Raw genomic sequence first — 23,009 nt, 5'->3', positions numbered from 1 at the left:
GAAGTGGAGCTTGAGATCAAGCGCATGCTGGAACTAGGTGTAATTGAGGAGAGTTATAGTCCCTGGTCCAGCCCCATTGTGCTCGTCGGTAAGCCTGGCGGAGTTGGAGGTTCTGCAATGACTTCCGTCGGCTTAACCAAGTCTCCCAATTTGATGCCTATCCAATGCCACGCGTGGGCGACCTCCTCGAGAGGCTTGGACAGGCTCAATACCTGACCACACTTGACATGACAAAGGGTACTGGCAGGTTCCTTTAACGGACTCCGAAGGAAAAACGCGTTTAGTACCCCTAGCGGACACTGGCAGTATCGTGTCCTTCCATTTGGGTTACACGGGGCTCCAGCAACCTTTCAGCGTCTGGTGGACAAAGTGCTTCGGCCTCATAACTCATACAGTGCTGCCTACCTAGATGGCGTGGTCATCTATTCCAGCACATGGAAGGAACACCTACAGCATGTCCAAGCGGTATTACGGACACTTGGTGAGGCCGGGCTCCGGATTAATCCCAAGAAATGTTTCTTTGGATTAAGCGAGGCCAAATATTTAGGCTACCTGGTGGGTCGGGTACCGTAAGGCCACAGTGCTCCAAAATTGATGCCATTCTGAAATGGCCCGTCCATGAACCAAGCGGCAGGTCCAAGCCTTTCGGGTTAGCGGGTACTACCGCCGGTTTGTACCCGGTTTTGGAGAAAGGCGCCTTGACTGATTTAACAAAGAAGAGGGCCCGAACATTGTGGTATGGACTGCAAAACAGACACTGCATTTGGTGACTTGAAGAAGGCCCTTACGTCCGCACCTATTTTGATGGCACCTAACTTTTCTTTGCCTTTCATCCTCCAGGCGGACGCCGGACACAGGCCTGGGAGCCGTGCTGAGCCAAAGTGTCGATGGTGTGAACACCCGTCATGTTCCTGAGCGGAAACTGTTGGACCGGAGACCAGGTATGCGGCGGTGGAGAGGGAGGCTCTGGCGATTAAATGGGCGATCACTCAGCTGAGGTACTACCTGTTGGGCCGTGAGTTCACCCTTGTCACGGACCATGCACCTCTACAGTGGATGGCCCTGCACAAGGAGTCGAATCCGCGGGTCACCCGGTGGTTTCTTGACCTGCAGCCGTACAAGTTTTCGCTCGTTCATCGTCGGGTGCTCTCCATGCCAACGCCGATGCTCTCTCTCGGTTTACGACCTCTCGGTTAAGGTCGCCCGACCCGGGGTCTGGGCTGAGGGGGCCTTGTCACACACGCCGCATGGGAGGCAGCTAAAGGGCTCGAGTGAAGGCAGTTCTGAGCCATGCGGGATGTGGCAGAGCGCACTAACTCTCTTTCTCACTTCCCTGTAGACCTAACCCGGGAGGTTCCACCTGTCTCTCTGGACGTCACTTCTGGGACCGAGCCAATGGAGACAGACCTTGCCAGCTCCGGCCCCTGATGTCACATCCGGGACTAAACCAATGAACATGAACACGTGCCCGACCCTTATGACCTCACTTCCTGTCTCCCCTTTAAAAGCCTTCCCTTTTCCCTTCTGTGTCAGTCTTGTTTTGGACTCTGTTGTAAGCACTTCAGTGCTGGTATTTGAAAGAAAACGAAGTTGCAGCCAGGATACCAAATTACATGGGTGGCTGCCCCAAACCTTTTTCTGTCTTTGTCTCGTTTTGTGACAATATATATGTATATATATATATATATATATATATATTTATACACACACACATAAACATATATACATATCTATACATATACACATATATACATACATATATATCTACATATATACACACACATATATACACACATATACATACACACACATATATACACACAAATACACATATATATATACATACATACACACACACACATATATAAACATATATATACATATACATACATATCTACATATATACACACACAGCTATTTCAGATCAGTGCAATACGCTGTTTGTTAAAACGTTGACTCCGCTCTTACGTGCAATAACAAATCAAATCATTCAGTTGTCTTTGCTCATATGTCATTTTAGAGCTGGACGCCTGGCATCTTTTTTGGCCACAAGTTCGTTTCTGTTTGGTGTGAGGTTCTGTGTTGTGGAGATTCTCAGGATGGATTGCAGGTGCTCATCAGTGAGGCGACTCCTGTGTGCTGTTTTGTTAGTCTTTATCACTGAGAAGAGCTTCTCACACAGATATGTGCTACCAAACATGCACAAGGTTCGAGCGCATGTAGACGGACTTTTTGTTCTTCAAAGTCACCAAAGCGCCGTGCAAACTCAGTGCAATAACTCTAGTAAGCGGTAAGCGTTGGCAAGGCAGCTGAAGCGCTGCATTATGGGATCTGTAGTTTATTGTGTTACCAGCGCTTCATATACCGGGCCATTAATAACAATAATACAGTATATAAAATGATCTCGGGGCGGATATAATTACACGCCGGGCGGATGTGGCCCGGCCCTTGAGTTTGACACATATGGACTAAATAGAACTTGAAAAGATATATTTTTCAAATGTGATCGCAAATTCAGATAGAGTTGACGCGACTACAGCCTGCATGCCTCAATGAGTCATCCTCCCTCGCTCTTACTTTTTACCGTTCATCTAATGAATACACTGAGTATGGCTTTACCAAAACAATCATTGATGGCGAATAAAGTATCCATTATTCGAGTATGTAGGCGGGATATATATATATATATACATATATATATACCTGCGATCGCAGCGAGAAGTAGTGTGTTAAAAAGGTAGAAAAGAAAAGGGAACATTTTAAAAATAACGTAACATGACTGTCAATATACAGTATTTGTTTTGTGAGTGTTACTGAGTGTTGCTGTCATCAAGGATTTGATTATCATTATTTCTTTCAATCAGGTTCGTATTTGTAGGATGTGTTGTGTTCAAGTTACATTCCGTGTTTGTCAATCGTTGTAAAGATGACAGGTTTCATTCATCGATTCGTTTCTTACTGCATCAATAAACAGCTCGTCTTCTTCTTTATCTGAGACCTGACACACTGCATGCACGGGTTTTTTACACTGTCTTCCTTTAGCGGGACATTGACTTTTTCCACCGTGTGCTTTGTTTCCACAGTAGCTGCATTTATGAATATGCTTATCAGACTCTTCATATTTTTGCTGCCTTTTCAATTGTGTAATTCGGTTTTGTTCAGCCTCTTTGGAACTGTTGCTTTTTATCTGTGCACTGCATCAGTTCACGTGAGCCACTCGGTGTACTTGCATCGAAGGTTCCCAGCTGTGCTGGTGCCATCTCGTGCTATGTCCATAGCTTTATTTAATGTTACCTTAGTCCTGGCACTTAAAACTTTCTCTCGCAGTTTCGCTGAGTTTGTGTCAAACACCACCCTGACCATCTCATCTTCCTCTCCATAAGCACAGTCCTTCACCCGTGAATATTTACCCGTGGCAGTTTGCTATTGGATTGCCACTGACGGACGGCCTTATACGGGCAGGCACTAAATTACAAACGCCAGCGGCAGCCTGTCTATGACATTAATTTAAAGTGTAGGTTTACATCGTGCTTTGTTTCCGAAGTAGCAGAACTCATGAATATGGTTGTATGTGTCACTCACTCGCTTCTTATTGTTTCGCTGCCTTCTCAATTATATAATGCATGTTTTCTTCAGCGCTTTTTTGAGGTCTTCCTGGTTTTCTATGTACTGCGTGATTACGTGGGAGGCGTGATGATGTCACACGAAACTCCGCCCCCACGGCATTGAAGCTCATCTCCATTACAGTAAATGGAGAAAAACTGCTTCCAGTTATGACCATTACGCGTAGAATTTCGATATAAAACCTGCCAAACTTTTGTAAGGAAGCTGTAAGGAATGAACCTGCCAAATTTCAGCCTTCCACCCACACGGGAAGTTGGAGAATTAGTGATGAGTGAGTAAGTCAGTGAGTGAGTGAGTGAGTGAGGGCTTTGCCTTTTATTAGTATAGATTCTATTGTCATTTTTAATCTCTCCAATACACTGTCTTGATGTTCACAGCAAAAAGTCCACTATGATTCCTAATTTGATTTTATAAGGTGTTTAAGTTTCAGATCACCCCCATTTGTGTATTCAGATCTGTTTCATCTTGGTAGAGTAATGTTTTACTCTACTTTCCCCTTTTGTATTACTAATATGTAGCCTTTGTCAGAATGCCTCAAATCTCAGACTTACCACTGTTTATAAGGTATTGTACCATATAACTTCTCCCCACCTTCCCTTCTACATTTATAACCTTAGGCAATTACGTGTAGTAAAAGACAAGCAGGAGTTAAGTTACAATTTAAATAATGTATTATTGATAATATTCATAAACTAGCAAAATACCCGTGCTTCGCAGCGGAGAAGTAGTGTGTTAAAGAAGTTATGAAAAAGAAAAGGGTACTTTTAATCTCCCCGAAATTGCATGTGTCTGCTAACACTCTCAGATCTGTGACGTAGTCGTCTATATTTTCTCCCCTTGCCTGATTTCTTGAAAAAAATCTGTACCTCCTACAGTTTCGTTTATTTTCGGGTTGTAATGTTCATTAAATTTACGTATCATCAAGCTCATGGTTAACTCATCAGGTCTTACATCACCAGTCAGCGCCTGACACAATTCTCTGCCGCTCTCTCCAATAAGATAACGGAATACTCTGACCTTAGTGTTTTCCTCTGCCTCTGGCATTGCAAGTTCTTTGAATAATCTGAACTCGTCCTTCCATGTTCTCCATGACTTCGACAGGTCTTTAGCATCAAGGCTTAATGTTTAGCGGCGGTCTCAGACCCTCCATTTTCCTTTCGTGTGAGCGTATCCGCGTCCTGAACTTTTAACAGCAAACTGACGTGACTTTCGGCGCAGTTCTGTTATCTATGCTGCCACCATGTTTCTCTCTCGAGATTATTAAAAGGCACAGACTCACGCTTCCAGTTTATGTCTGTTTATTTCACAGTAGTTAAAGCCAGAACAAAGTCAGTTCACGTGAGCCGCTTGGAGTACATGCATTGAAGTTTCTCAGCTGTGCTTGTGCTCTCTCGTGCGATCTATCTCGCGAATATTATATTCGTCTTAGGCATGACAAATGCTCGCGGCAGCGTGTCTATGAACCTAATTTAAAGTTAAGCTTTACACCTTGCTTTCCTATTCATTTGCATAAGCACAGTCCTTCAGCAGCAATTTTAACTCCGTTACAGCAATTTTAACTCTGCTACAAAGTGATCAAAAGTCTCGTTTATACCCTGCGTCTTCTCATTAAACTTGTATCTCATGAATATCGTATTCGTTGTAGGCATGTCAAACGCCAGCAGCAGCCTGTCTATGAACTTAATTTAAACTTAAGGTTTACACTGTGCTTTGTTTCCGCAGTAGCTGCACTTATGAATATGCTTGTATGCGTCACTCGCTTCATATTCTTTTGCTGCCTTCTCAATTGTGTAATGTGTTTTTTGAACAGGTTTCATTCATCTAAGTGATCACTACCCAAATTGGTACTTGTGAATTTAACATGTTTAACAGGCATTCCCAGTATTAAGTTGTGGATTTGCCTGCGAATATTTAGCAGCAGCGTGTCTATGAACATAATTTAAACTTAAGCTTTACACCTTGCTTTCCTATTGATATGTGTACAAAAGGCTTGTTCAGCATCAGAGGGTTGTTACATCACACACTGCATGCACGGGTTTACCTTTCCCAGTCCTGTAAAGTCAGTTCATGTAAGCCGCTCGGAGTACATGCATCGAAGGTTCTCAGCTGTGCATGTGCTATCGTGCGATCTTGCCATGTCCACGGCTTTATTTAATGTTAGCTAAGACCCGGCACTTAACAGTTTCTCTCACACTTTCGCTGAGTTTGTGCCTGACCATCTCATCTTCATTTGCATAAGCACAGTCCTTCACCCGCGAATATTTCGCAGCAGCGTGTCTATTGGATAGCTGCTGACGGACGGTCTTATATGGGCAGGCACAACTCCGCCTCACACGGCGACCAAGCTCCAGGCTATAGCCATATATATGGATGAAAATAGGTTCCAGTTATGACCGTTACTCGTAGAATTTCGAAATGAAACCTGCCTAACTTTTGTAAGTAAGCTAGAAGGAATGAGCCTGCCAAATTTCAGCCTTCCACCTACAGGGGAAGTTGGAGAATTAGTGATGAGTCAGTGAGTGAGTGAGTGAGTCAGTGAGGGCTTTGCCTTTTATTTGTATAGATAATAACAATATGCAAAGTACATTTGAATATTGGCAACCATACAACCTGATAAATGGTGATGTGTAGTTTCAGGCGGCACACAGACTTGTTAGTTATTTAAAATGTCTCTAGTTAAGGCATCATTTGTGGTCAGCTTTCTTTAGAACAGGCTGCCTGTCTCAATATGGCTGACGAGCTGTGCTCTTCATTGTGTTGTCCTTTTCAGTTCATGGTGTGAGATGGTCTTTCATCAGTTTGGTAAGAGAGAGAGGGTGAGCTAAAGCAAGTAGATTTATAGGTTTTCTGTCCAATCCTTAGAGCCAATAGGGCATCATGGTGCTTAAAGGCTTCTGATACAAGAAAGTTCCAAACAGCCATACTTCAGACCAATATGGGAATAGAACACCTTCACACTTGCCTTCCAAACCATGTGTTAAGGTAAAGCTTGGCAGTTAGGCAGCCTGGCTTTCCTGTGGGGGGTTGACTGAGAGACTTCAGCAGAGAAACATTAGCAGAACTAATTTGAGGCACTTCCCCCAACCCTGTCATAAAATTACAAAGAGACTCAGTCCTATAGTGAGAAGGAGTCCTTAAACCATCAAACCATTGCTGTTATTATCAATAATGTAACACTAATATTAGATTGCTTTGTCTAAGTTACAAATAAAGACATACAAAATATTTATCAACTTGTATATTAAAATTTCACATATCAACAAGATCTAAGATCCTTACTTACAGTAAGACATACAACACTTTACATTTATTTACGTTAAATTATGTTGACCACATATATACTTAAATGTGAATTCTGCTTGAGTCCATTTGTAATGATTCTGCCAAGTCTAGGGTATTGTTGAAATTCCACCTATAATAATAGGTTTTTACAATAATTCTACCTAATAATACTAATTTTAAAAACTACTAAGCATTTTGACTGGCACAAGTAAGGATTTCACTGTGCTCTGTTCCAGTGACTAATCTGGAAAAAGTACCACTCACCATAACCCTTTGTATTTTATTTTTGATATACTTTTTGAACAAAAAAACACATAAAATAGGAAGGGTTTGGAGTTAAAAACTAAGGTAACAAGTACTTAAACCTATCCGACAAGGGGCAATAATACGTAAGAAAACTAGCAGTTCATGACCGAGGGACTGCAGTAGGGCCAGTGTTTAGAAGTGGTCACATTAACATCCTGTGTTTACTATGATACCAGGACAGTTCATCACATTACTCAAATTAGGATAGGGTCATTCCATGACAAATCAACCAATAGCCCATGCACTTTGGAAAAATTACCAGGTGTACCCATGTTAGACAGGAAACACTCTGTACACATTTTGTGATGTAAGATCAATACTTTCCAAGATACAAACAGTTTAACGAGGGGAGGGGAGTGTCGATTTCATCCAGCCTCATTTTTTCACCAAATTTCACAAGTCCATAGCTCAAGAACTAAACCATCGAGAAGGCTCAGACTTTGTACGCTGGAACATTAATTGGTATAGTATGTGACTAAATTAAAAACATTTGGTCCAGATGACCCTGCATGGTCAAAGCAGGCCCTTGAAATTGACTAAAATTTAATTTGAAATTGACTAAAATTTTTATGTTTTTTATTTCCTTATTCAGATAACTATATAGTCTTTCAAAAAAAGCAATAAACAGAAAAGTAACTGTATGAGGGTTTGAACAGCAGACCTCCAAATCCTAAAAATCATTTTGGGTTACAATTTCAGAGCACCCTTACGGCATTGTGGGAATGTGCAAATCATCCATCCATCCGTCCATTATCCAACCCGCTATGTCCTAACTACAGGGTCACGGGGGTCTGCTGGAGCCAATCCCAGCCAACAGAGGGCGCAAGGCAGGAAACAAACCCCAGGCAGGGTGCCAGCCCACAGCAATGTGCAGATCGTTTTTAAAATATTTTTAATTTATTCTACATTGTGCCTTCTTTCTCAAAACACAAACCTTACTTTTTTTATGCAAATCTTTCATGTTTATTTTCCATCCTAAACATACACTGAATGTGCCATGTGTCAATAATGGTAATCATTGAATTTTCAATCATTAGGTTATCAAAAATGTCAAACTTTTTTCATATCAAATGACAATGTCTTATCTCATGTTGCTGAACAGAGAATGCAATTCTCCATGGCCAGAAGAGTACCTGGTACTCGAAAACACCACACACTCAAAGTCAGCCGGGTGTCTGATGAAGACAGTCAATCGACAGTCTGAATATTCACCAATGAAGCAGCAAGCTGAGATCCTGCCCTCTCACGATCACACTCCTGATGGATCAGATGTGTCCCTCACATTAGGGCACTGTCCTATTGGAGGCTATGTTGGGTGCATGTATGATGAAAAATGTTGGATTGGTGTGATTTGTGAAAAGAGTGAAGTGGAATCAGACATCCTGAAATGTTTCATGCATCCAAACTATCCTGCACAGTCTTTCCATTGGCCACCTAGAGATGATATTTGTTGGGTGCCATTACAGTGTGTCACAGCACAGCTTAGTGCACCTACAATGGTCAGTGGAAGGCAGTACCATCTTGATCTCAAACACAAAAATGCCCTACGCTCTGCACTTCAATTGAAACAGAAATGAAATGGGTCACATTCCTGCTGCTGCAATACCAAGAAGTTAACATTTTATTATAACTAGTCTTGTATTTTATGATAAATTAAGCAGCCAATATTGTGATGAAGTGCACTGTTGAACAACTCTGGGCCCTCGAGAACCAGATTCAGCAACTCCTGACCAGATAGATGCACCTGAGGGAACTGAAGGCTCACCTGCTGAAAGAGTCCTCCTCAGCAGCTGAAATCTTTGCAATTCAATGCAATTCATCAACTTTTACTCCACACCATGTCATTCACTTTCACGGTCAAGTGAGATGTATCTCTGCTCCCCTTTGGAATGATGATGACAGCAAAGAGGGAATCCGCATGTTTCAGCTCTGTGGGCGGGGGTTTAAGACTAGATCACCTCCACTGGCTCAGGCAAGCATCTCCATCCACAACTCTTTCAACCCTCTCCACTCCCCCACTGTTCTGATAGCCCCAAGTGATGTATTTATTATTGGAGATTCTATTGTATGAAACCTCAAAATGTATTGCCCTAAACAGAAATCTTTTGTTTCTTGTTTTGCCAGTGCTCATTATGAAATATTACAAGAAGAGCACGACAGTCTTCAAGAGGCAAAAGGACAGGGAGAAGGGACCTTCGTAATACATGCCATAATAAACAATGTGCAATACCAACAGTCTGAGGTTCTCAAAGCGGATTTCGCAGCACTTATTAATGCCACGAAGGAGAGGACCCTGGCTGTGAGAATCATCATTTCGGGTCCCTTACTTCTGGCTAGAAGATTGGATGAATACTACAGTCATCTGCTGGCAGTGAACAACTGGTTGAAAGGCTTCTATGAGGGACAAAACATCAGGTTCATCGACAACTGGGATCTCTTCTGGGATAAGCCGTATTTCTTCAGGGAGATGGTCTGCATCCTAATAGATTTGGCACCCAGGTATTCTCCAAAAACATCTGTATGATAATCTGTCTCTCCTAACTATGTAATACTATTCCAAATTCTTTCCATAATGCCTTGCTAGGGTATGATAACACTGTAGCAAGCGCTTCCTCAAATGTGCACTGCATTAACACTACAATAACCAATCTCAGGCTAAGTAAAAACCTGGAGAATGAGGCATAAATGCGAATAATTTAATTGCCATTTCATCTCTAGATGTCCACTGTATTAAAACTATAACAGCAGACTATAGATTAAATAAAAAAATCTGCACAAACAGCATTAACACAAATAACTTAATTACGATTTTGACAGCTGTGACACTCCACCAATTCAGCACTATTCTTCCGAGACCTTAAATATGGCCTTATTAAATGTTAGAGTGTTAACCCACAAGACACATTACAGTACATCAATGATCTTATTAGTGTTTGGAAAATTGACTTTCTTACATTAAATGAAGCGTGGCTCACCTCTGATCGTGCAGTTGTTTTAATTGAATCTGCACCTTCAAATTACAGCTTTACTTATTTGGTTTGCCAAGATAAAAATAAGTGGCATCTTAGTGAGTATTTACTCGAGCAAGTTAAAGTGTAATGATGAGGGCTTTAGTATGTTCGCGTCTTTTGAGTATCTAGCCATTGTTATTCAAGGAGTTTCTCAGTCACTAGCATTGTCTGTGTGTAGACCTCCTAAATATAATGTGTCTTTCATTGAGGAATTTGTAGACTTAATGTCAATTATAATAACTAACTATGATAGGTTTCTGATTGTTGGTGACTTAAATTTTCAAATTGATAACCAGTGAAAGCAAAACAATTCATGAACTACCTGCACTCTTTTGATCTGAGCCATCACATTAGCTAGCCCACACACTGGGGCACACGCTGGATTTAGTGATTACTAAAGGATTAAAAGTTCATATGAGGCAGATCCTGCATATCGGTTTGTCATACCATTTTTTTCATATTATTTAATGTAAAAAATACTGATAGCATATTGTTAAAAAAACGCTATTACATCTACATTCTATTTAAATGCTGGATACATCTACAGCTTGAAAGTTTGCTAACATTCTAAACAACCAGTATGTTTGTAGTGCTTACCACAATAGTCATAATAATGTAAATAGGTAAGGTGGAAAATTTTAATGCTAAAGTGAGAGTTGCCGCTGACATGCTCGCTCCTGAAAAAATCCACCAACACTATTATACCATGGATTTAAAGAAAACATGCTGGAGAGCTGAGCGTAAATGGAGAAAAACTAAATTGATAGTTCACTATGAAATATTCAAGGTGAAAATAACAGAATATAACAACATAGTCCATCTGGAGAGGTGGTGCTACTTCTTTAAAATTATAAATAATAATGCTGGTAATCCAAAAGTTTTATTCTCTACTATTGATTGTTTTCTAAACCCAGGTCACTCAATGGAATGCCTCCAAAAAACTAACAGTGAAACTAGTGAGTCTTTTTCTGTATTTTTTAAGCACAAAATTAATGATATTAGAAATAATAGAGTACACCCCACCAAAGCTGATCCTATTAAATCCCGATATTCCATTTCATGCTAATTAAATTCTTTCACCAGGACAGATTTACCTGATCAATGTAGAATAATTTCTCAACTGAAGCCCTCCGCCTGTGTCCGTTATGCAATACCAACAAGCTTTTTCAAAGAAGTACCCAATGTGCTAATTGATAATATGCTTGACACAGTAAACTCATCATATGGGGGTCTTCCCAGACTGTCTTAAGACTGCTGTTGTTAAACACCTGCTCAACAAAAATAACCTCGACTCTTCTGTTTTTGACAATTTTAGACCTATTTCTAACCTGCCTTTCTTAAGTAAAATTCTAGTAAAGGCAGTCATTAAACAGCTAAATAATCACTTGAATAAACATACTATTATTGACAAATTTCAGTCAGGCTTTAGAACAAATTACAGTACAGAAACTACACTGTTTAAAGTAGTAAATGACCTGCGGGTTAATGCGGACAGAGGCCATTTATCTGTCTTATTTGCTTATCTGTTCTAATCTGAGTGCAACATTTGATACCATTCATTACAATATTCTTATAAATTGCCTTAATCAGTAAGTGAGCCTCTCTGGCAATGTCTCAAATTGGTCTGAGTCTTACTTAACAGGTAGAAAATTCTTTGTTAGTTGTAGTAAATGGTGTTCCACAATGATCTATCCTGGGTACACTGCTCTTTTCTATCTACATGCTTCCATTAGGTCAGATTATTTCAAGGCATAATGTGAGCTACCACAGTTATGCTGATGACACACAAGTGTATTTATCAATAGAGCCTGATGATCCCGACTCTCTTGGTTCTCTAATTCAATGCCTTACTTGTGTTTCCGAATAGATGAGTAGTAATTTTCTCAAACTAAATAAGGAGAAAACTGAAATCTTAGTTATTGGCAAAAATCGATATAGTGAGGGTATTAGAAATAAACTTGATCCATTAGGCTTAAAAGTGAACAAGGAGGTAAAGAATTTAGTGGTAATTATTGACTCTGACATAAAATTTAAACCACATATTAATCAGATTACCAGGACAGCATCTTTTCACTTAAAGAATATAGCAAAAGTTAGATCCCTTATAACTTTGCAAGATGTTGTAAAACTAGTTCACACTTTTGTTTAGTCAACTAGATTACTGTAGTGCACTCCTCTCAGGACTACCCAAGAAAGACATCAATTGGTTGCAACTACTGCAGAATGCAGCTGCCAGAATCTTAACTAGGAAAAGAAAATCTGAGCAGATCACTCTTGTTTTGATGTCATTACGTTGGTTACCTATACCATTCAGAATTGACTTTTAAATACTGCTTATGGCTTACAAAGCCTTAAATAATCTTCTTCCATCCTGTATTTTGGAATGTTTGTCACCTTACACTCCAATTCGTAACCTTAGATCTTGGAATAAGTGTTTTCTTTTAATTCCAAGAGCTAAACTAAAAGAAGTGGTGAGGCAGCCTTCTACTGTTATGCACCTAAAATCTGGAATAGTTTACCTATAGAAATTTGCTAGGCTAATACAGTGGAGCATTTAAAAAAAAAACTGCTATAAACTCATTATTTTAACATGGCTTTCTCACAGGTTCATTTTAGTGTATCCCTGTTAAACTATTTGTGTATTGAATTATCATTTACATCAAGGCTCCACAATCCGTACTAATCCCTACTATTCTCTACTGTTCTTTTTCTGATTTTTCTGAGATGGCAATCTGTGCCACCACCATGTGACCAAAACATGATGCAGTCCCTACATTGACGGATTGAACGCAGTACCCCAGATGTACAATGACCATCATCATCAAATTCTTTCACATGAAGCCTGAAAACCATGAGGACTGTTTTAGATCATTTATGGTAGGTAGAATGCCAAGTGAGGACTGGGCGGTCTCATGGCCTTGGAACCCCTGCATATTTTGGTTGTTTTTCTGTCCTCCTGGCCATCTGACCTTACTTTATTTTTTATTACTTGGAATTGCCTAATCTTATTCTAGTGTCATATGAACTTTTCTTTCTTCATCTTGTAAAGTACATTGAGCTACACCATTTGTAAGAAAATGTGCTATATAAATAAATATTGTTGTTGTTGAGAGCATTTTGACCAGCTGCATCACTGTTTGGTTTGGGAACTGCATTGTCTCTTACAATAAGGCTTAACATCAGATAGTGGACACAAAAAAAGATCATTGGGACTTCTCTGCCCTCAATTAAAGACAACTCCATTAAGCACTGCTTCTCCAACCCCTACAGCATTGTAGGGGATTGTTTCCACCACTCCTCTGGTCTCTTTGTCCCACTTCCATCTGGCAGAAGGTACTGTAGCATCCAAACCATTTCTGCCAGGCTCAACAACATGTTTGGACCCTGAACTCTTTGTCTATATCACATCACGGTCCTGGAGAACATTATTTTATTTCTCTGTACGGTGTATGGATTTTATAACAAAAAAGCCACTTGACTTGAATAAAGAACAAGAACACACACATATTGAGCTTTATATATTAGATTATTGTGAGTGAGCTAGTAGCTTAGAAGTCACCTTTATATTCTCATTTATTTGACTGCTTATTTGATTAAATGAGCTTTTAAAACTATGGCCTGCCCTAAGCTTCATTCCTCCTACACCAACATCTGAGCAATTGTGTTAAACCTCCTGTTCTCTTTAATCTTACCTAGATGAGCAGAAGTTCAGAGAAGAACATCTTGTCAGAATTTGGTTCTCATCTTAGCACCTAACTCTTCATATTTCTTTTGCAGAACTGGCAGTCTAGACTTATTTATGTGAATTTTTCCGATGTAGACAATCACAGCTGCATACACCCCAGCCTATTAACATATCCAGGAAATGTCTCCAACTTATACACCTAGGAAGCAACACACTGTACCAATGGAAGAAACACCTGTGTGTCAAACCCCAAAATATCTCTGTCTCCTATCTCTATTTTGCTGTTGCTGGGGACTTAGTTAGAAGAGATGCTTTGGAAATCCTCAGTCCTGCATATGACTTCAAAGTTATCAGAGTTACCCTCTTGCTTCACTGGGTCTTGATAATGTTTGAACTGTCATGGGGCATCAGCTCTAGAGTTGATGTACCTTGGCAGTGTGGAAATTTTACCTTGCACTTACACCTGACTATGACCCATCTGTTTCTACCCCACTGGACTGTTCTCCTTCTATACCATTTTAGAACTGCATATTCTCTCTCTATCTCTAAAGGACGACTGGCCAAGTCCATCCAGTTTTCTGTTGTAATAGAGGCAAGCAAATTCCTCCTCTTAGTTCAGTGATCCTGTACTCCGGGGGTTATTGGCGTCTCTTGCAGAAGCAGATCTCCTGTAGCAAGCTTCTCAAAAGTTCAGTATCATACAAGACTGACACGTTATATTTTAAAAATATTTTGAGGTGAAGCTGTTTAACCTCTATTTAAGTTAACATTTTAAATACAAGTTGTAAGCAACTAGAGTAGCTGATAGCACCTTTTGCCCTCTTCCAGTAGTAGTATTAGCAGTTGTTCCATGTGTGCAAAATATATTGAAATCCTTACTTGCACAGTACATCTAAATAAAATGCAACATGTCAACACTTTCTGGTTCCATGATAAACAAGAATGTATCAAAATACATAACATCAGCTGTTAATAATATCATTGCACACCTTGGTCTTTGCCCCTCTAATACTTAGACTTTGTTTTAAAGTCTACTCTGTAACTTTCAAATGTTTCTAGGCCATCACTCACCTCCTTACCTTTTTAAGTTTTTCCTTCTCTTGGTCACATTTTTTATCGTCCTACTGGTTGCTTCTGCTTCTGTCACCCAGTTCTGTTTGAAATGCAAAGTAAATAAAAAATGTCTTCAGCTGCTCCAAATCAGAAGCTTAACACAGCAAACAACAACTTTCTACACAGGGAAAAAATAACAAAAAATACTCCACAGGCTGTTATTGGTAATCAACATGAAGTTTTAGCAGCAGGCACTACAAATGTATTAAACTTGCACACAGGTAAAAGCAAACACAAGCTCCCATCATTCCCTAAAGGAATGACGTTAGTATGCGGCACATGTTTTCTATGGCAACAATGCCAGCAGAATCCCAAAACAAAGCAACATTTTTTGATTCCCCAAAGATAATACAAACTAAACGAAGCCCAATGTAACTAAAGTGTAAACAGAACTTCTACACAATTCTCAGAGACATTATATATCACAAAATATTCCCTAACAATACTGTATAAGTACAGTCAACCCTTGACATACGACCAGCCTGATATGTGAACAACTTGATTTACGACCAAACTTTTTGTTTTGATTTATGACCAACATCTTGCGTTACGACCCGAATGCGGTCACGTGTATCCGCTTGTGCGATTGTAAACAAACAGCCGAGAGCGTTCGTAAGCGTCATTCGGAGCCCAGATACATGTGTTTGTGGACGTAATTTCGGTCAGTGCAGTGATTTATCTATATATATAATTCACTAAGACCATGGCAAGCAAGACTCATAATTGCTAAGGAAGGAAGAGAAGGTAAAGAAAGCGATTGTTAAGGGATGTTAGCTAGCGGGCTGGCGCGGCACATGATGATGTCATCAGGCTGAGTCAGCACTGGCTTGCTTTGGAGTGTATTATTACAGCAGTTCACAACACGGCCAGCATTGAACTGAGTGCTCGACTACTGTCATTATTAACTTAAGAAACAGTGATCACAATCGAAACAAAGAAGGAAATTGTGCGGAAATATGAGAGTGGTGTTCATGTGACAGATCTCGCTAATATGTACAGCATGTCGAAATCCACCATCTCGACAATTTTACAAAGAAAAGATTTGCATAAGGAGGCTCCTTCTAAACAATAACCACCTTCCGTTTCATCCTCCTCCTCCTCCCTTCCTGCAGCCCAAAGATGTCAAATTAAATGGTGAGTACAGTATGAAGTTGTTGTTTCTGGTAGGCTAGGCACTTTTTATAACTTTTTGGTTAGTACATTAGAAAAATTATTGGTGCTTTGGTAAATTATGCACATTATACAACCCCTTTTTATTATGAAAAGGTTAAGTAAGTGTTGCTGTGGGAGGTTCGGAGCGCATTATGGGTATTTCCATTATTTCTTAGGGAAAAATAGTCTTGACTTACAACCAACTTGAGTTACAACCAGCCCTCACGAATGAATTGAGTTCATAAGTCAAGGGTCCACTGTACTCTGTACTGTCCAAGCCTGGTAAAATTAATAACCTAAAATTTTAGTTTCCTTTAACTATCATCCCTGCCACAGAGCAGTTGGTTAGGTTAATTGGCTTTGATTTTGTAAAAACTGGAAGAATTTAGGCAGGAGACATACTGGCTACTGCTGCTTTACAGCTTCAAGAGTCTGGGCTCAAATCGTGCTCTGGTTTCTCTGTGAAGTTTGTATATTTTATGTGTGTCTACATGGATCAGTTACTCTGGTTTTCCCAAAGATGTGTGTGTTTAGGTCATTTGGCCAAATAGGACTGATTCTGGACATGTGTTTGAATTTTACCGAGCAGTTAGGGTGGCACTCAGTCCAAGGTTAGTACTTGCCTTGCATTCACTCCCGCTCTGAACAAATCAAGCATGGGTAAGGAATATTATGGAAAATTTCACTGCTTTTAAGAAAATGATTTGAGACATCATCATCATAAAAATAATAATACATTTTAATTATATAGTGCATATCTCATGCTCGAGGTGCTTCACAAAGTCTCATAAAGAAACAGCACGTATATGTAACATTGGATACAAATATTTCCAGAATAGAACACTAAAATAAATAGATACAGGATATACAAAAGCAATAAATAGAATAAAAGACAATAAACCAAGTAAAATACTAAATTAAAAGCCTACCAAATAACATCATTTGTGATATAACACACACACACAAATTATAACGATCGTCTGGACAGAGAGAGAATGCCAGGTTAACTTATATAATTGACATATCTATTGACACTGTTGACAAACAGCAAACTAACTGAATGTCAGTTGTTCTTGTACAATTTCAGTATAACCAATCGGGAAGTCCTCAGCATTTTTTTGCATTTTATAACAAATGCTGAGTACAGTCTTGCCAAGATGGTTTTAAAGATATAAAGAGAATTTCTAAATTATTGAAAAAGTTTGTAAATTTGCTTCACATTTTCATGCTTAGTGAAACTACTGTGGGTAACATCAGATTGTGCCAGTTCTCTTCATCCACTACCATAAATAACTACAACAGAAGTGGCATTTTACTAATTAGAGGAAGAACTGCATTAGAGAACATTAACTTATGAGCACTTCAAATACAAAGATGCTGCTTTGTCAGTCTTCCCTAAAATTTTGGTCACTTTAAGCACTACAATTCATTTTATTTCAATCTTTAAAACACATCCTTGGACTTCAAAACTTGCGTTTTTGCAACTGCGAAGCTCTGGGTGCTCCCTCTTGTTCTGACGCATGTCTCATTCAAATGATATCAGAACACAGACAGCAGTAAAATAAGCATCCACTTGTACAGAAGCAATGCCACCTTCTGCAGAGCAAGCCAGTACTAGATAACAGCTCAGTCAACTGGCTGAATCCATTTCTCACTGTTTAGACAGAGAGGTCACGAGACCAAAGAGACCCACAAAAGAGGCTGGAGGGAACATCTGGTAATCCCTCAGCATACTCTTCAGAGTGTCTAAAAAATGCAGAGCTACTGTTTTTAAATGAAAAAGAGTCTTAAAGCCTGACATAGTATTTTAAACTTCCCAGCAAACTAAACGAAGCCCAATGTAACTAAAGTGTAAACAGAACTTCTACACAATTCTCAGAGTGTCCTTCCTAGGTATACCAGAAGACAGCTTGGATTTCATTTGCGACCAGAAGATAAAACATAATTAAAAATCAGCCAAAGTCAAAACCAGTATGTCAGTTAAACCAAATATCGAAGCCAGAATGCTAAGAACCTACAAATTGTAGAGTAACCAAAGCAAAAATTATCAAAATTGGGAATCCTAAGCAAGAAAACACACAAAAAAGTCTTTAGAGTAACCTGCACCCCTAAAAACCCACAATGGAAAATAAACAAGTGTTGAAAAAAGTTCAGAAGAAAGACATAAAAATTTAAAATCAACCCAAACCATAACACAAAGCACATAGACGCTGGAGTGAAGGGTAAAACTCTCTATCAACACGTTTCTAGTGAGAAATCGTTTAGTGCTTCTGGGTTATAAGTGAGTATACATTACTTTAATTACAAAATGATCTGCTGTACCCATTACAGGATATTCACTTTTATTTATCAATAATTTTTCAATTCAGAACACATTTCCAGTGCTCATAATTTTTTAACAAAAATTTAAAAAACAACAAAATGATCTAACTATTCATATGTATATTTTATTATATGTATGATGTGAAGTGCAACTATGTTGCATTGTATTTTACGAGCTATTTTACGTATGCTTTATTTGTTAATGTATATATGGCTGTAATGCTGTAAACAGAACTGTAAAATAGAAAAATAAACTGAATTGAAAAGGGGCCATTTAACATTTATTAACGTGATTTATGTTAAAACATTTTCACGCAGTTGTGTTGTAATGTTTCATTAATTCCAAAAAATATGGTAGATGTTTAGCTTATCACATTATAGTAAATGTTTCTAGTTGCACACTTTGTCCAATCTTACCGCCAAACAAAAACCCACAAATACAAACTAATAATGCCAAATGAGCTCATTACAATTATCATTGGAAAAGTCAGCATTGAATCATAATGCCGCAGTACGTCCACAGTTTTGATTGTCCACTATCCTTACAGCAAGGCTAATAATTTAGTGTAATTAATTTCTACTTGTATGCCAAAGAAATTTATGATCAAACACGTGTTCCCTAGATGTGAATATACTGAATATTTTGGAAACACAAACCAAACCAAAGTCACATCCTGAACTGGCAATGTACTGGAGTTTCACTTAGATATTTAGCCACCCACAAGTTAGGGAAATCTCTAACTTTTTCAAAGAAGAAAGAAAATTCTATGGGGCTGCCACATTTCCTCCAGTCTAATTTTTAAAAAGGTCCAACACATTCTGGAAAACAGATTGCTTATTCTTAAATGTCACAATGTTTTTGCTTGTCAGAGATGAGGTAGATAACTAGAAAATTTCATAATGCTTAATAATCTACACTAACTACTGAAATTTTTTTGAAGTGGAAGATTTCCTGTAATTTTACTAAGGTCTGGAATTTGCTTGTGTTCTCTTATCCAAGTTTAACGACGTCAGGCAGAAGAGGTAACTGATCTGTTAGTGATACTGACTTTTTACAGTAGATTCTGAACCTAAAACTATGGATAGCGTTCAGAAACGTTGAATTTGATATTATATGTATAATTTAAATTGTGTACAATTCCCTCTCTCGCTGTGTGATTCTTCACTCCTCTGCATTTTAACTGTTGTTGTTTTTTAATGCAAACATCTTATTTTCCCCTAATGTATGTGCCACACATCTACGTATGTCGGCAGCCATTGCAATGCGGCGATCAGCTGCAGGACACATATACAGTATGTTTCATGAAGAATATTTTGGATTTATACGGAGACTATCACTGCATTTCACGCTCTGCTTTAATTTTTCACCATGCCTCACTTTTATACAAGCAATGGTCGAATCAATTTTTTTTAAATAATAATATGCAAACACTTTGGATAAACTGTTACGCAGATAAACGTACCGTTATTTTGGTCAGTCTGAAAAAAGGTTCGTCACAAAGATTACGAATGCCACCCAAGATCAGGACGCCAGAGATGTAACCTCCGCCCGGCAGTCCCAAGTGCCGAGAAACGAAACTACAGTGAAGAGAAGGCGGAGTTATGACTACCCGATCTGCCCACTTCTCGATCTGCATTGCCGACCCGATTTGAGGGCGCATGCGTAGTGTGAGAGTACATTACATCATACTGTACGGCGATCCCAGATCTGCTTTACAATTAACTCTTCCATTACTTGCTTACATAAATACTCACTTTATAATTCGTTTCCATTTTTTTCATACTAGTCATAGGGACATAATACATGGAAATACTTAGTTGAATGTGCTAATCAATTTGCATAGTCGATGTTAAAATTGGTATCCCTCTGGGATTGTAGCTGGGGTGACTGTTCTTTTTTTAATTTATATGAATAGTATTGATGAAAATGTAATTAACTAGCAATAAGTTAGATGGAATCTCAAGGATACTCATGACTCAGAAGAATCGTTGCAAATGGAGTTGGACAGGATTCTGATTTAGACAAATGTGTAATAGACACAATTTAATGTACATTATGTAGTACGTAGCAAGTAAACATGTTAGATCTGTACACAAAATTGGATGGGCGGAAACTTGAATATATACCTCAGAAAAACAATTTATGAACCATAGTGGACTTATTGCTTTTTACATGCAGGGCACTGGAGAGAATGACAAAAATGATATACTAGGAGATATCGTACAATGACGTGTCAAACACAAATCAAATGAATTTATTTTTAATATAGTGCATTTGTGATGTTTCATCCGGAATATTGTCTGCAGCTACGATCTCTGTATTACAAAAAAGATAACAGCAACTAAGCTGATTCCAAAACCGTGGGGTGTGATTTATGACAAAAGTGATTCATCTTTTCGATCTAACACAAACAAAGGTTAAACGTAGACATGTAGTTAGGGTATAGCGGGTTGGATAATGGATGGATGGATGTTAGAATTATTAAAAATTATTAAGAGAATTATTTAAAATGCTTTATCAGCAAGAACACGGGGCACAAGTAAAAGTTTCTCTAGGACAATTTTCACACAACTGTTAGAAACTTTTACTTCACACAAATAGCCAGAGGAATGTGGAGTAAATTTTCAAGTTGTGTACTGGACATTATTTCTTTAAGGACCCTCCAAATTCGACTAAGCTATATTTTTAAAACGTTAGGCGAATGAGACTGAAAATCTGTGTTGATAGGAACGACCTATTTTGTTTTTCTTTTTTCAAAATTGCTCCTATATTCTTGTTATTGTTTCTTATACCTCAGGTAAGGGGGTGCCAGATGACATTTCAGGGAGCGCGACCAAGAGGAGGTGAGTTGTCGTACTTCTTCGGGTGCATTTGGTGTCCTGCAGTGTGCCATCAGTTGTTAGTGCTCAGTAAGTAATTGAAGAGTTAATTCCTAGACTCTGTAGAGAAGGGCGCGGTCTAGTATTGACTTCGGTATACAGTACAGTACGCTTTAATAGTGAAACGTCAATGGTTTCGAATTTTAACATTTTTGACAGGAGGGAGAAAGTTAAACTGAATCGAATGCAACAGCGGCTAATTAAACTCGGTCCATTTCTCCTGCTGGCGGTCCAAGCAGCAGCAGCACAACAATTGTAACTGTGCAGTGGTGCATCTGTTTTTGAACTCCATGCAAGTGTGACTTGGGGATATACGGCTTGTTGACTGTGTTTCATTGGTTTGCACTGCGCCGGCACCTGTTGCTTCACGGGGGTCTCCAATAACCTAAACCCCTTGATCGTTGATCATGTGTCATTTCCTGGCGGCACTTGATTTTTCGTGCGATACCCCAAACCCCGGATCATCAACTGCGCGTCTACGCTTCATGAGGGACACATTTACGCTTATTTATTGAGGATTTATATGGTTAAATTGATCAATTTATATTTAAATTTTATGCAGTCTTAAAATCTTTTTTTTTTTGTTCAATTTGTTCACCCACAATACCGTATGTGGTTCAATTTATGGGTCAAAAATTAGAAATGCATTCATCTTCAAACATGATACTACTTTTGAAGGTGGTGCAAACATCAACATTTTCTAGTGGTGTGGGACATAGAAAATGTTGGGAACCACTGCCCGGGATGATTTCTAAAATCAGGAGTAACAGAGGAGAGGTTAGTGCACAGTTTGCCAGATTTAAGATTACCATGGTGACGAAATCCCCTGTGATAAGAAGCTATGGATGAGAACTAAAAAGAAATACTTTAGGAAATCGATTTCTGTTATTTGTAATAACATTCTTCCCAAAAGCTCCTTTGCTATTTTTTAGGTATATATATCGCAATCTGATCACCAGGCAACGCTTGTGATTGGTCAGCCAGTCGGCAAACACCCGCCACAACCTCTCTGTTGCGACAAGCAGCTCATAGGCATGCCGTACAGTACCTGCCAAATAATACAAAGAGTACACGACACGTGTTTCGCCAAATTGGGGCTCATCGGGTATTCGCACCTTTGCTTCCGCTTACGAGGACCGAACCTCTAGCGTTGCGCCATGGCGGTTGGTTCGCTTACTTGACAGGGTGATGATCGGAGTATTACAGCGGGTGAGACAGAGCCGCAGATTTCACCCTGTCAACTAAGCAAACCAGCTGTCTTGGCTCAACCGACTTCTGTGGTTCGAGCGAAGCGAAGGTGCTTATACCTGAAGGGCCCCAATTTGGACGAAACACGTGACGTGTACTCTTTGTATTGTTTGACTGAATGGCATATACTGTATATAAACACACACACAGTGCCCTCAATAATATTTGGTACAAAGATACGTTACCTTGCTTTCTGCACCACAGTTTAAAATTACAAATCATACAATTCAGACGTGATTATAAAGTACACATTGCATACTTTAATTTAACGGATTTTGCATACATTTCAGTCATACAATGTACAAAATTAAGTTTTATACATAGTCCTTTTCTATTTCGGGGTACTATAATGTTTCGGACATAATCAGAATCAGAAAAACTTCATT

The 23,009-nt window shown here is 39.1% G+C and overlaps 1 protein-coding gene across 2 annotated transcripts in view; it reads right to left on the bottom strand.

Moving 5' to 3' along the window:
• Positions 1-20,086, bottom strand: part of samd9l (sterile alpha motif domain containing 9 like) — a 34,138-nt gene extending 14,052 nt beyond the window's left edge. The window contains exons 1-2 of one of the 2 annotated variants that reach the window (XM_039774528.1): positions 19,959-20,086; positions 14,980-15,061 (exon numbers count right to left, since the gene is read on the bottom strand). The gene's annotated coding sequence lies outside the window, so the exon portion shown is untranslated. The remainder of the gene's footprint in view (positions 1-14,979; positions 15,062-19,958) is intronic. The other variant, XM_039774527.1, reaches the window with a different exon arrangement.
• Positions 20,087-23,009: the final 2,923 nt, after the last annotated feature.

Source organism: Polypterus senegalus, chromosome 13, assembly GCF_016835505.1.
Source record: "Polypterus senegalus isolate Bchr_013 chromosome 13, ASM1683550v1, whole genome shotgun sequence".
Taxonomy (NCBI): Eukaryota; Metazoa; Chordata; class Cladistia; order Polypteriformes; family Polypteridae; genus Polypterus; species Polypterus senegalus.
The sequence above is the reverse complement of the archived record's forward strand: the minus strand, read 5'-3'. Positions and strand labels throughout refer to the sequence as shown.